Source organism: Mytilus californianus, unplaced genomic scaffold (genome assembly GCF_021869535.1).
Source record: "Mytilus californianus isolate M0D057914Y unplaced genomic scaffold, xbMytCali1.0.p SCAF_2, whole genome shotgun sequence".
NCBI classification, from domain to species: domain Eukaryota; kingdom Metazoa; phylum Mollusca; class Bivalvia; order Mytilida; family Mytilidae; genus Mytilus; species Mytilus californianus.
In genome coordinates this window covers 110,710,586-110,724,719 of record NW_026262668.1, presented here as the reverse complement: position 1 = coordinate 110,724,719, position 14,134 = coordinate 110,710,586, and the positions used below count along the sequence as shown (strand labels likewise).

The following is a 14,134-nucleotide window of genomic DNA, read 5'->3' as shown; positions in this document are numbered from 1 at the left end:
ATCTCCTTTTTAAATACAAATGTTGTATATATTAAAAATTAACCAGGCAAACTACAACAGAATGTTGAATCGCTACTTTTGATGTTGGGTTGCTGTCTTATGGATGTGTAGCCTATTAACTATTTTATTCATACTAATATGGTATTATACCTCCTTCTTTTTATGCCATACACAATCCTTCATGCATATTCACATACTCTCCTACCAGTCAGCACAAAAGTCAACTGTTTGTCTTCTAAACTGGCATCATTGCACCTGTGTACAAAAATAAAAAACACTTGGAAAAATGTAAATAGATCTCAAGAACACATGTTTTCATCTGATCTGAAAGAAATGAGTAAAATTTATAAAGGATATCCCTACATTATTTGTATGTATCATGAGACATTTTATTTTTCAGAAAATAAACACCATAGTTTGTTCTTGTGTTGTGTCGTTGCACCATTGTCCCAGGTTAGGGGAGGGTTGGCGCCTTCAAACATGTTTAACCCAGCCACATTATGTATGTGCCTGTCCCAAGTCAGGAGCCTGTAATTCAGTGGTTGTCGTTTGTTGCTGTATATCATATTTGTTTTTCGTTTATTGTTTTGTACATCAATCAGGCCATTAGTTATCCCGTATGAATTGTTTTACATTTTTCATTTCGGGGTCTTTTATAGCTTACTATGCGGTATGGGTTTTGCTCATTGTTGAAGGCCGTACGGTGACCTATAGTTGTTAAATTCTACGTCATGTGGTCTCTGGTAGAGAGTTGTCTCATTGGCAATCATACCACATCTTTTTATTTTTCTACCAGATGTCTGCTATCTTTGTTGCAGACAAAACAAAAAAAATATCTAAATAAAACTTACTTTAAATTAAGTTCTATTAGACTTCTTAATAAGTTAAGGTAGCTATAAGCAGAAGGCAGCATGTACACTCAGTATATCAGTATGTGAAAGTACATGTACTTGCCAGTTATTGGTTTGGTGGTTTAATATGGTTTTCTCAACCAAATTATAGCATGTTATATAGCATTATGAAATTGTATAAATCCAAGTATTGTTGCATATCAAACAATCAAATAAATTCTATTCATATATATATATATTGAGTATACCTTATGTTTCACTCAATGAAATCTGACTGTTCCTCATGGGTCTTTTTATACAACATAGCTTGACAGGTCTGTATTGTCTGAATGTTACTGGTACTTAAACATTTTTTCTCACAAGGCTGTTTATAACATTGAAGTCAGTCTCCTTGTCTTTTAATACCTTTGATGTTTTTTCATGTTTCCTGGCTAAAATTAAAAAGAATAAAAGATAAAGTTGTTTGGAGAAATATCAGAGCCTTGCAATTCTAAAAAAATACTTGCCAGTCTATTCTATCTAAAAACCATGACCAAGGTTTGGGGAACAGACTTTTTTTAAATATCGCCTGGTCTTAAATGGAAAGACATGATTCGAAGTCTCATTGATACATATGCCAAATCTTTTATTCAGTGACAATATAACAAACTTTCCTTTTTTGAGAAAAAAGAAAACTTGAAAAATTATAAATTTACTCAGATTACTCTAATTTCAACATTAGTGAACAGTAGATAGTATTGACGTAAAGTCAGATAAGTCTTTTTCAACATAAGTGTATATGTTGGATAAATATAAATTTTTAATGGGTTTGGCGTAATCATGTGTCTCGCCTGCTATTGCTGCTGTTGATGTTAAAGTGTGAGGTTGCCAACAACCAAACTTGTCCATTTATCAGTTATATCTGAATTTTCTTTTGTAAATCTAATGTTTTTTTTCAGATGCTATTTCTTAATCATGGAGATACTTGTCTAAGTTTCGTAACATTCCATGAAGGATAAACAAAGTTATTGATGTCATAAAAATTTAACCCAAGACTTTAAGTCCATTTGTAAATTTCTATTATTCAGTTTATCATGTTTATTAGGGAAAATGAAAAAAATAATTTCAAAATATTGTTCTTGATACTGTCTTTTGATCATAAGAAGCATCTGTCAAAGTTTCGTAAAATCTTATAATGGTTATTGGTGTTTGAAAAACTTTAATCTTAGACTGTATATCAATGTTAGATGCAGAAAAAATATGTCCATTTATCAATAAAACATGGAAAATGAGAATAAATACTTTTCAAATTTTCCTCTGAATACTGTTAAGCTTCTGTCCAAGTTTCATGCCTTTAACATATTTTAATTAATTCTTTGTTCTCACCTATTTTGTGCTTTGCTTTTCTAACATCAATGTAGTCATCTTCTGTGTCACTGTCTACAAAACAACAATAATTATGTCATGCGAGTAAAATAAAATTATTCATGTTCACTCCTCTTATTCTACAGTAGGGGTCCGAAGAACTAGAAATTAATTTGGTGTGGCCTTTTAACATCTTGTTTCAAAAATATTTCTTCTTATATGTTACAAATGTGGACACAGACTTGTGTTGTCTGATGGCGAATTTTGATAATGACTTGTGCAGGGGTGGATTCTTGTGGGTGCCAGCAGGCGCATTTGCACTCCAAAATCTAAAATTCTGTTGTGTTGTCTGGTGGGCGAATGTGGACACTGTTTCACATTGAAATAGTAATACTGCAGACACATCAGGAAGTCACAAAACATTAACAATGAAGGACAACTCTCAGGAGAAACACTTGAAAATTACTATGACTGATGTGGTTCTACAAATATGTTGCATATTTGATTTTGTCATGCCTAGACTCCCAAGACCAAACTGAAATTTAAAAGATTTAAATAAAAATAAAATTTGATCGAAACTTTGAAATATGAATTTAATGCAAGATAAAAAGGGTCAATACTTCAGAATTTCAGTGAAAAAGTTTGATAATGATAATAAAAATGCAATGAATAAATTTAGCATCTGTTTAACCTTGTGAGTTTCATCTAATTTACATTGTTAAAAATGTAATCATTTGTCATGGAACGCATTAGTTGGCTCTGCATTTGGTATTTGTTTTCATCATGCCTGGACTCCTAAGGCCAAACTTAAATTTAAAGGATTTAAGTAAAAATAAAAGCTGATCAAATCTTTTTAAATTTTATTTTAATGCAAGATATAATAAAATGCTCCGCAGGGCGCAGCTTGATACGACCGCAGAGGTCGAACCCTGAACAGTTGGGGCAAGTATGGACACAACATTCAAGCTTGATACAGCTTTGCATTTGGATTGTGATTAAATATTTGACACAGCATAGGTTTCTGACACAGAATGAATGTGGTCTAAGAACTTAATAATTTTTAATTGAACATTCACCTATTATGGTCCAATATCCAAAATCTAAATACATGGTTAGATTCAGCATATCAAAGAACCCCAAGAATTCAATTTTTGATGAAATCAAACAAAGTTTAATTTTGGACCCTTTTGACCTCAATGTGGACAAAGTTGATAACGGGACCCAAAAATCAAAATACATGGTTAGATTCAGCATATCAAAGAACCCCATATATTTAATTTTTGTTGAAATCAAACAAAGTTTAATTTTGGACCCCGATTTGGACCAACTTGAAAACTGGGCCCATAATCAAAAATTCGTAAGGGTTCCGCGGAACCCAGTGTCTCGCCTACTTTTTGCTGTTAATCACAGGCTCAGCAAAAATGAGGAAAAAAATTAATAAAAATATTCCTCTCTATACTATCTTTTGATTGTAAGTAGCTTCTGTCCAAGTTGGGTAAAAATCCAGGATAGTTTATGAATCTAATAAATGTTTTAAAAACTTAAACTGCAGACTGTATGTAATGTAAACTGGAAGAAAAACTTAGTCCATTTATAAGTAAAATACGGAAAAAATGGAACAAAATTTCCTTCTAGATACTAGCTTTTAATCATAAACAAGCTTCTGTCTAAGTTTGGTCTAATCCAGGATAGTTTAAGAAAGTTGTTAAAATTTTAAAAACTTTAACCACAGAGTGAATGTAATGTTTAAACTGGCAGAAAAACTAAGTCCATTTATAAGTAAAATACAGAAAAAATGGAATTTTTTTTTTACAAAATTTACTTCTGGATACTATCTTATGATCATAAACAAGCTTCTTTCCAAGTTTGGTAGAAATCCAGGATAGTTTAAGAAAGTTATTAAAATTTCAAAAACTTTAACCACAGAGTGAATGTAATGTTTCCTGGCAGAAAAACTAAGTCCATTTATAAGTAAAATACGGAAAAAATGGAATATTTTTTTTACAAAATTTACTTTTGAATATTAACTTATTATCATAAACAAGCTTCTGTCCAAGTTTGGTAGAAATCCAGGATAGTTTAAGAAAGTTATTAAAATTTCAAAAACTTTAACCACAGAGTGAATGTAATGTTAACTGGCAGAAAAACTAAGTCCATTTATAAGTAAAATACGGAAAAAATGGAATTTTTTTTTTACAAAATTTACTTCTGGATACTATCTTATGATCATAAACAAGCTTCTTTCCAAGTTTGGTAGAAATCCCGGATAGTTTAAGAAAGTTATTAAAATTTCAAAAACTTTAACCACAGAGTGAATATTTGTGGACGCCGCCGCCGCCGCCGACGACGACGCCGACGGAATGTAGGATCGCTATGTCTCGCTTTTTCGACAAAAGTCGAAGGCTCGACAAAAATCTAAATACATGTTTAGATTCAGCATATCAAAGAACCCTAAGAATTCAATTTTTGTTAAAATCAAACTAAGTTTAATTTTGGACCCTTTGGACCTTAATGTAGACCAATTTGAAAACGGAACCAAAAATTAAGAATCTAAATACACGGTTAGATTCGGCATATCAAAGAACCCCAATAATTCAATTTTTGATGAAATCAAACAAAGTTTAATTTTGGACCCTTGGGACCTCAATGTGGACCAATTTAAAAACGGGGCCCAAAATCCAAAAACTAAATACACGGTTAGATTCAGCATATTAAAGAACCCAAAGAATTCAAGAATAAAACCCCATTGAAATTGGTCAAGAAAAAAGCAATTTATAGGAAGTATCTTCTTTTGCACAATACTGTGCAATTGAATATTTCTTGCTATTGCGCAATACTGTACAATTGACAATTTCTTGCTATTGCGCAATATTGTGCTATTGGATATTTCTTGCTATTGTGCAATACTGTGCAATTGAAGATTTCTTGCTATTGCGCAATACCGTGCAATTGAAGATTTCTTGCTATTGTGCAATACTGTGCAATTAAAAATTTCTTGCTATTGCACAATACTTATTATATAAAAATTTACACATCCTGTTTGGTGTGTATCTCCTACCATATCATTATTATTTGCTTTTAAATATAAATCAGAAATAACCAACTTAAAATGGAAAATTTTAAAAGAAAAAAAAAAGGAAAAAAAGAAAAAAAAGGAAAAAAAAAAAAATCCCCCCCCCCCCCAAATTTTTTGAACCCCCTTATGATTCATCACCCCCAAACTCAATCCCAGCCTTCCCTTTGTGGTATGGTACCTTGCAGTACAATTTCAGAGAGATCCATATGCTTGAACACAAGTTATTGTCTGGAAAAACTAGAAAAATGTGTTTTTTTGGCCCCTTTTTGGCCCCAAATTCCTAAACGTTTAGGGCAATTACCCCCAAACTCAAACCAAGCTTTCCCTTTGTAATATGGAACCTTGTCGTACAATTTCAGAAAGATCCATACACTTACACACAAGTTATTGTCCTGAAACTAGAAAAATGCTTGTTTTTTGCCCCTTTTTTGCCCCTAATTCCTAAAATATTGAGGCAATTACCCCCATCATCAATCCCAGCCTTCCCTTTGTGGTATGGTACCTTGCAGTACAATTTCAGAGAGATCCATACACTTGAACACAAGTTATTGTCTGGAAACTAGAAAAATGCTTATTTTTGGCCCTTTTTTGGCCCCCAATTCCTAAACGTTTCGGCAAATACCCCCAAACACAATTCCGGCTTTCCCTTTGTGATATGGAACCTTGTAGTACAATTTCAGAAAGATCCATACACTTACACACAAGTTATTGTCATGAAACTAGAAAAATGCTTGTTTTTTGCCCCTTTTTTGGCCCCTAATTCCTAAAATTTTGAGGCAATTACCCCCAAAATCAATCCCAGCATTCCTTTTGTGATATGGAACCTTGTGGTACAATGTCAGAGAGATCCATACACTAACACACAAGTTATGTCTGGAAGTTACAAAAATGCTTATTTTTGGCCCCTAATTCCTTTACTGTTGGTACCATAACCCCCAAAATCAATCCCAACCTTCCTTTTGTGGTATTGAACCTTGTGGTAAAATTTCATAGAGATCCATTCACTTAAACTAAAGTTAGAGTGCGAAAACCAATGTGTCTTCGGACGACGCCCGACGACGACGCCAACGTCATACCAATATACGACCACAAAAAATTTTTTGCGGTCGTATAAAAAGCAATACTTTAATACATCAGAATATTAGAGAAAATTTTTGGTAATCATATATATGATACCAAAAGTGCAATAAACAGATTTAGCGTCTGTTTGGCCTTGGGAGTTTTGTCCCTTTTACACTGGTTAAAATGTTATTATATTTGATGGGACTCATCAGTTGTTTCCCTACAACCCATACATAGTAAGTGCACCCCCCTCTTTTTAACCTCTATAAAAATCTTTGAAGGAAAAAAGGCAATCATACCGCAATTCCTTATTTTTATATTAGTACTTTGTGGATCATGCATATAAAAGTTACTATTTCTTTCTGACCGATGGCTTTTTTCTCCTTTTTTTTTTGTAATGAAAAAATAATCTGATTCCCAACATCGAAGAAAAAAATATTTTGATAGGGGAGAATGGAAAAAAAATTCTGTTTCATACTCAGAGTATTTGTCATTAAATTTTCAAAATGTTTAGTTCTTTAAAAAAATTCTCACTTTGTATGAAAAAAACCCAAATAATTTGATGCTTGCATGGTTTCATAATAAATTTTCAAAATGGAAAAAAAACCATATTAAACCCTTCCCCAAAGTAAAATGGTCCTTAATTTTGTTGTGTTGTATATATACATGTATTGGTATAATGATACATGTATATGATTGATCGATTGTTGTTTGGTTTATGTCCAGTGGAAAATACCTCATGCATGCTCAGGGAGAGAACAAATTAGCAATAAATACAATAGGAAGATTCTGTGCAAGGTAGGCCTACCAGGAAAGGAGGGGTGGATTTGGACTGCCACTGGAAATTAGCGATCAATGTTTGAAATGGGACAGAAATTTAGCCTTGCAACTGGCAACCTACAGAACCTCAAACAGTTGTTGCAATGATTCTTTAATATGTAGAGTTTGTTGCACTCTCTCTGCACGAAGCATCAGATTTAACATCCCCTTTCTGACCGCACGTTCCTGATATATGAATTCAAAAACCAAATATCACTTGTATTTACTAATAAAAATGTATTAATTTAAAAAGAGGGCAAATGAACCCAGGGTTAACAGACTCTGTGGGCGAATGGTTGTAGGGCAAAAATGTTATGTTTGGCGAACAATCCCCATTCCATGGTTATAGGTTATTTGTAATGTTTCTACTTATGCAACAATGTGGAATTAAATCTGCACAGAAAAATTATGGGATTATTTTCAAGGAAAAGAAATATTTACAAAATTGGTTTTGATTTTTGATGGAAGGTGGCCATGGGAAAAGGGATAAACTTATAAGAATTGGTCAGTTGATGACAGAACTGTGAATCTGTGTGGTTAGCCTATATGTTGAAAAGGGGGGGAGGGGGGGGGGGGGGGGGGGGGTTATACTTGAAAGGGTAATCATAAATCGAATTTAGAAGATAAGGTCACAAACCAAAAACTGAGGACCAGATGTGATTACAGGGTACATGATTTACTTTGCGCCTGTCCAAAGTCAGGAGCCTGTAATTCAGTTATTACTATCAAATCTATCAACTCAAGACGACGATTACATAATAATGTTTTGCTTGCAAGGGAGGTAATTTGTGACACTAGATTCTGATCTCAAATCGATCGATAACCAGCTTTCAGTCTATTTATAGAAATATATGTGTATATCACTTCAGAATTGTAAGGAAAATATTTGCTCACCAAGACGTTCACACATGACGTTAGTGTTCAAGTTGTTAAAATTAACTTGTGAATGGGTGACCCATTTTTGAATTATAGTCATTTTGTACCCTAATCATTTTGTTCCCTCAATTTCGTACCTTGTCAAAAACCATTTCGTACCCTAATCATTTTGTACCCTCAGTTTCATACCTTGTCAAAAACCATTTCGTACCCTGACCATTTCGTACCTTTTATTTATTTAATCAAAACTATTAAAGTTTCCATGTGCTTAATTAAACCAATCACATGTCTTAATTTAGTCTATATTAGGTACGAAATTAGCTACCAATTATTCCCAGCATGCATTGTCACTTCTAACCGCGAAGAGCCAATAAATATTTTTTTTGATATTAGAGTATGTTATAAAAATAAATTGTTTTTTTTTAATAGAATAGACCGCCTCGGTGGTGTAATGGTTAGCGTGCTCGCCTCGAGTGCGGGAGGTCGTAGGTTCGAAATGCGGCCGGGTCAAACCAAAGACTTGAAAATTGGTATTTGCTGCTTCTCCGCTAAGCACGCAGCATTAAGGAGTAAGAGCAAAGACTGGTCGGCCCGGAGTCAGAATAATGTGTCCGGGTAGGGTGACATGTCTTCCTGCGAACTGTTACCTTGTGAGCTAGCACGTAAAAAATCCGGCTCAGCGTGTCGGTCTAGTACAAAGCAGGGTTAGTATTCAATTCTCATTATCATGCTCTCGTCCTGAATATGCATCTGACCTGCCACTGGACGTTAAGCAACCATCCATCCATCCATCTAATAGAATAAAGCGGAAAAAGTGTATTTGTCACAAAAAAAAATAATATGTCCCACCCACTAAAGCATTCCCCCACTTAAGATAATGATTGTCAACTATATTTATTGACAAATTGGCACCAAAGTAACAACATTTGTTGAGGACCTCATAGGAAGGATCTCTACTAAGTTTGGTCAAATAATGACAAATTCTGATTAGTAATTCTCAAACAGAAAACAAGAGTGCACATGCTGAAATGTCTCGCCTGCTTTATATGATTTATTCTATGTTGTAAGTCCTAAAGATAAAGTTTTACAACAAGTATAACATAAACTTAACATTATCAATGATCCATTAAAATAAGGTAAAGGTTAAGGTCAGATAAACCAAGCTAAACAGACATGTACACCTTACAATCATTACATGTCAGTGATATTGTTTGCCTCAGATTACAGCCGAAATTCAGCCTTTTCCCCTATAGAAAATTCCCAATTACTAAAAAAATGGCTTAAAATTCCTCCCAAAAAGTTTTACATTTTCCCCAAACAGTGATGGCATTGGTAGTAATGTTTGTAAATATCGTACTCATGTTATTATTTTGATATTAGAAAGCACTTTTGAGATCCGGTTTTTTGATCAGAATCATCATGGTGTTTGCAACACATGTGGTTTTCAATGCATTAAGTACCATCATTGCTTCTGTTTCTTTCCCCTCTCCGAAAAGTACCTTTCAGGTTGAAAATGTCTGACAACCAAAATATACATGAAAACAACAGTGCAAAAAAGACAGCAAAGGTCAGCAAAAAATCGGAGATGTGTTTAGAATAAAATTTCCAAATTTCCCAATTTCCATAAAAATATGCATTTTTCCCAATAAAAAACGGTAGAGGTAGTTTTGAAAAAAGACAACAATATCACTGCATGTATACACCAAATATAGTTAACCTATTGCTTATAGTATACAAGAAACATACCAAACCAAAACTTAATATTAATCAATGAACCATGAAAATGAGGTCAAGGTCAGATGAACCCTGCCAGACAAACACGTACATCTTGCAATCATCCCATATATCACTTATAGTTGGCCTTATTGCTAAATTATAGTAACTGAGAAACAGACATAACCAGGAAAACTTAACATTGACCAATGAACCATGAAAATGAGGTCAAGGTCAGATGAACTCTGCCAGACAGACATGAACACCTTATAATCATTCCATACACCAACTATAGTTGACCTATTACTTATAGCATTAGAAAAAAAAAGACCAAAACACAAAATTTTAGCATTGACCAATGAACCGTGAAAATGAGGTCAAGGTCAGATAAAACCTGCAAGACTGACATGTACACCTTACAATCATTCCATACACCAAATATTGTTGACCTAATGCTTACCGCATCTAAGAAACGGACCTAAATCATCATGATCATGTAACTTTAACCTTGATCACTGATCCATAAAATGAGGTTGAGGTCAGGTTAACCCTGTCTGACAGACATGTAGACCTTGTCAGGAACCTATATACCAAATATAGTTATCATTTTACTCATAATCATGATAATACATTTGTAAGTAAGAAATTCATGTAACAAAAAAAACTACTTTTTTTTCAAGCAGTCGCTGAACCATGAAAATCAGTTCAAGGACAATGGACATATGACCGACGGAATATTTGTAATATAAGGCATCTATATACAAAGTATGAAGCCTCCAGGTCTACTTACCTCCGAAATATAAAAGCCTAATACAAATAGTTGACGCCGCTGCCACTGCTACTGGATTGAAATCCCAATGTCTCGCATACCGAGACTTTTTGTTGCAGGCGAGACAAAAATGTCATTCCCAATAGGATTTCAGGGTAACATGGTAAACTTTGACCTTGGTTGGTGGCTATATGTATTTACAATCTTCAAACAACTACTAAAGTAACAACACTTATTAACTTGATTAAGACATTTCAATGGGAACATATCTACCAAATTTCAGTTCAATCCAGCATGGGTTCTCAAGAAGATCTTAGAAAATCGGCCAATAAGAAAATTCAATTAGCATGATTAGTCCTGGCAGCCATGCTTTTTGACGAAACAGCACCAAAGTCACACAAATTGGAAGGGACCTCATGGGGATAATCTCTACCAAGTTTGGTCAAATTCTGTTAATTAGTTCTCTAACAAGAAGGAGTCGAAAACCCTAAAGGCCTGCATGGGGATAACACTAGAAATTGTGTATACAATATTACATGGATAGAAGACACAATGATCTGTACACAAATGGGCAAGACTACAATAGCAACAAGGCAAAAACAGCAACTTCCATAATCACCATGATATACCTATTTGACTGTCCGCCGTCTGGTCTGATCTGTATTCCAATCCACCATGTCCATCGATATCTTTCTTCCTTTTCCTCAACCTACGTATACGATATAATAAGTATCATGCTAAAATCCAAATTCTAATACATGAACGACATTCTTCAAAGTTAACACTTTGTCTTTTTATGAACAAAACAGCATTTAATATGTAATATAACCAGAAATACTGTGAGCAAAGCTCACTAAATGATACCCCCTGCTCCCCCCTATGTGATGTTTTGCTATGGGAAACCCCAAAATTCATTTGAATTAAAATTTAAAATAGAAGGTGCACAATCATGGTGGATAACCTACGTCATGTTTTCGAAGTGTTTGCAAAATCTGATTTCTGTTCCAAATGATTAATATGGCATAAAAAGGGGTCTTGCCATTTATTAGTTTTTTATTTGCTTCAGGAGAACTTGAGATATTGTGTCTTAAAGTGGGCTTTGTTTACCTTTTTCGTGGGTTCCTTGTCCGTCAAATCATGTGACAATGACGTAGGTTATCCACCATGACAATAATCTGTGAAAGTTTCATTGAATTTCATTAAGAAATACTGACTTAAGTCAATAAAGTCAATAAAGAGTTAAATATAGGTCACAGTGACTTACTTTGCCTGGATGCTGACTTGCTTACTACCCCTGTTCATAAAAGTTTACATGATCCTACAACTTATAGTTGCTGAGATATGAACATTAAACTGAACCAGTCATTGAAGCATGAAATGTGGGTCCAAGTGACCTACCTTTGCCTGATTTCTGACTTACTACCCCAGATACATCTGCATACATATGAGGTTCTATGTGTACATTCCTTGGAGGAAGTTCACCAAGCTATCCGTGAACATGAGTTGTCAAAATCAACTAAATACATGTATATCACAGTTAAAAAAGAGAAGATGTATGGAAAGGAGGACTTTGGTAATTATAGCTTTTATTAGGGTATTTAAATTATATATAGAAGTGTTATCATTTATCAGCAAAAAGTTCCGGTTTTGGCAACTAAACCAGAAAAAAGACAAGATAGTACAGCGATTCATGTTGCCATACAAAAGCAGTGATAAGGTATCAATTTGATGACAGAAAAATAGACGCAATCAAGATTTCATTCCAAATCCATATAAAAAAAAAACATCTTCTGAAAGTGTTACTGCATCTGGAAAATTTGAGATAATGACACTTTTCCTGTTTTATAAAAAAACTAATTGCTCTTTTTTAGAACAAGAGAAAAGATGAAATATTTATTTATTACTTCTATGTAAATCAGATGTAATCGTCTCATATCTTCGGGTCTGACCACCCTCAGATATGAGAAGCTTACATCTAATACATACATGTAACAAAAAATGACCGGTCTAAAAAGAGAAAGTAGATACCATAGGGCAATAAAAAAAACGGACAACACCATAGTGAATAAGAAAAGCAACAGAAATACAGACAACTTAATAAAACACTTCACAGAAAACTAAGATTGAGCAGCATAAACCCTTTCATAAAAAAAAGTAGGGGTGGACAGGTACTCTGGGAGTGTAAGCAGTTCCTGCGGCACTAGTGGCACCTGTTGTGTTGCTTATGTATTCACATTTCTAATTTGGATATATTTCAGCAATGAATGTTATTTTACCTACAGTCATTGCAATAGAAACCAAACAATATTGGTAGGTTTAAAAGATATAGATATATATTTACACCAAGATGTCGTTAAATGAAATTGGATATCCTGCATTTATCATGCTTTTCTATAACATATGGTCAAATCGCTGAAAGACCCCCCTCCTAAATTATGGAAAACTATCATTCTGCATTCACAATAATATCTTGGTGTAAATTAGATTCACCCAATCGGGCTTACGCGCTCATAGGTGTATCTAATACATATGGGTAAAGCCAAAAAGGTGCTCCAAATTGGTCAAATAACCATCTGAAGCTTAAATCCCAATTTTAAAATATTTAATGAATGTTATTTGATTACAACTTGTTATTGTGCATCAGTGACATGATGAAGCAGAAGATTTGATAAATATCAAATATCCGCTAATTCAATGTGTCTTGTTATTGAAGTTTGAATTGTCAAACGTAGATCTGTACGTTCCTGTGTCCCAAGCGTGACATGGAAATCCCCTTCTAACAAAAAATATACCTGGTTGTTTTTATGGGCAAAAGAAAAACGGAAAGTAAGTTAAATCGTCAGAAAAGTGTTGTTGCACTATAAATCCGTCAAAGTTTTGCGTGAAATGCAATAAAATTAATCAAAGAAACGATTATTTCGACAGGGTTAGTAATGTTATATTGACAATAGACTACAATGGTAAAAATAACGCACGGGGTTTTCCACGATATCGTCATCTGCGGAACATTTGATTGGTTCCTGTCATATTCATGCGCCGTCATATCTCGGCTGTTTCAAATAGTTCTAGTTTTGGTTTCGTATTCCGTTTTATGAGAAACATAGAATGGCAAGTTTGTAATGTCAAAATAACGTTAAACGTACGTAAATGTTTATTCCTTATTATTGACGTAAAGAGTTTATCCAGGGAGAAAAAATACTTTGTTTCATTTCAAAATTGCTATATATATGAAACTATTATAAATGTAAACATCACTATCATTCATGGATGAAAATGGAAGAAGAACTCGATGGTAAGTTTTGAGCAAAATGTCAAACTAATAACGACCTGGGCGTCAAACAAGGTATAACGACCAAACCATTCTGTCAAATTGACACTGTATTATATAATTTTTGCCAAAATAATATGCTTCGAATGATAAGAACTAACGAAAACAACGCATTCAAACACCCAAGTCAAACCGTTCGTTCACTTTTTACGGTAACATCGATATGACTGTTACTTGACCAATTTTGTCAACCCAGTCAATATAACATCTAGGATGTAGATGATCTTTGTAGAGATATACTGCACCATTCTTTTCATTTAACTTCTATTTCAACTTACAGATAATAAAGGGGGAAA

General features: G+C 33.9%; 1 protein-coding gene and 1 long non-coding RNA gene across 9 annotated transcripts in view; one reads left to right on the top strand and one right to left on the bottom strand.

The window, feature by feature from the left end:
* Positions 1–14,134, top strand: part of LOC127728572 (uncharacterized) — an 879,051-nt gene that overhangs the window by 374,345 nt on the left and 490,572 nt on the right. The gene's annotated exons all lie outside the window — the stretch shown is intronic.
* Positions 1–14,134, bottom strand: part of LOC127728612 (uncharacterized) — a 34,663-nt gene that overhangs the window by 10,070 nt on the left and 10,459 nt on the right. For all 3 annotated transcript variants that reach the window (XR_007994254.1, XR_007994253.1, XR_007994255.1), the window contains exons 2-5: positions 11,140–11,219; positions 2,217–2,270; positions 1,100–1,282; positions 151–255 (exon numbers count right to left, since the gene is read on the bottom strand). This is a non-coding gene — a long non-coding RNA (uncharacterized LOC127728612). The remainder of the gene's footprint in view (positions 1–150; positions 256–1,099; positions 1,283–2,216; positions 2,271–11,139; positions 11,220–14,134) is intronic.